We start from the raw sequence: 1,463 nt of genomic DNA, 5'->3' as shown, positions 1-1,463 counted from the left end.
TTACCATGTGCTGGGCCCCATGCCAAGGGCCTTCTCCATAGTCCCTCCTTTAATCTTAACAGTAGCATGGAAACACTGTACTCTATTTCCATTTTATGTATGAGGAAACTAAGGCTTAGTTTAGGTGGCCTGTCTGAGATTAAATAAGTCAGCCATGGTTTCAATCCAGCTTTGTCTCTAGTCCAGTTTTTTCTGAAAGTGTGGTCCCCAAAACAGCAGCAGCAGCCTCACCTGGGCATGCGTTAGAAATGCAAGTCCTCAGGCCCCGCCCCAGACCTACCGAGTCAGAAACTCTGGGGTCAGGGCCCAACCATCTGTGGCTGAAAACACCTTTCAGTGGATTCTGATGCATATTTGTAAAATGCTGCACACGCTCCGTGACTAAACGACTATTAGAGAGCACACATTGCTGGTTTCTTTGGCATGTAGGACCGCTTGCCAGGAAGCTACCTGTTCACTATGTAAGAGGTTCGGGGTGTGTTCCTTACACTTATGGGAAATGAGGATAAGGAGAAAACAAATTGTATGTGACCAGTGACTGGGATGGGGGTAGGAGGATGTCGAATGGATGTTGTTGAAGGGAGGGGACGCCCAGGCATCTCCATGGCCCTGTTTATTTTCCTGAACTTCATGGAAAAGTTGACGAGTAACATGGGCACCTAGAGGAGGCGGGGATACCAGCAACATATCCCCTGTGGGGCCAGGTAGATAGTACAGGCGTGCGGGATGCCTGCTCCTAAAATGCCCAGCCCTCCTGGCCAAAGTGTTTCCAGAACTTTTATTTTGTAGTTCCAGCCTGTAAGGCCTCTGTAGAATGGGGCGGGGGGGGGGGGGGGCAACCCGCTATCCCAAAGGATAGCTCTTGTAGTCAGCACCGCCAGGCATATCCACTAATTAGCAGCTATTAAATGATCCTCACTTGAGGTTCAGTGGCTACATGACCCTGCTTTGGGGAAGGCTGATGGGAACGGTACTAGGAAGCACGGTGCTGTGTGCAAGTCAAGGAAGAGGGAAACTACGGGAAGCTCTGGCGGTACTTGTCAAGTTCTCCCTGAAGTTCAGGAGAATGAAAAGGGCCATGGAGATGGCCGGCCACCGCTTGTAGCTCACAGCAGCACAGACAGACAGAAGCCTCTGTGTTTTTCTCCCGTGCTCCACGCCAGGAGCTGCAAGGGCAGGACTCAGAACTGTGGTGGAAGGTCCCGCCTCCCTGGCAAATGGAATTCAGGGAAAGGGGAGGCAGAGTATCTCCATCTGGTGGTGAAATGAGGGAGGACATAGCCTGGTGTACTAACTACATGGAGGCTGAGGGTAGCCTGCACAGTAGTAATGTGATCCTAGATACAATCTTCTAACCCTTGGGGGAACCGGTGGGGAAGGCTGCCCCTCTAAGACCTGTGGACCCAGGTACCTGGCTTCAGTATAGGTTGGTGGTGGAGGGGGCAAGGGGAGGCACTTTTGCC

The sequence above is a fragment of the Ursus americanus genome, chromosome X (genome assembly GCF_024610735.1).
Source record: "Ursus americanus isolate L20-20 chromosome X, mUrsAme1.1.p, whole genome shotgun sequence".
In the NCBI taxonomy this organism is placed as follows: Eukaryota; Metazoa; Chordata; class Mammalia; order Carnivora; family Ursidae; genus Ursus; species Ursus americanus.
This window is presented reverse-complemented; position numbering follows the sequence as displayed.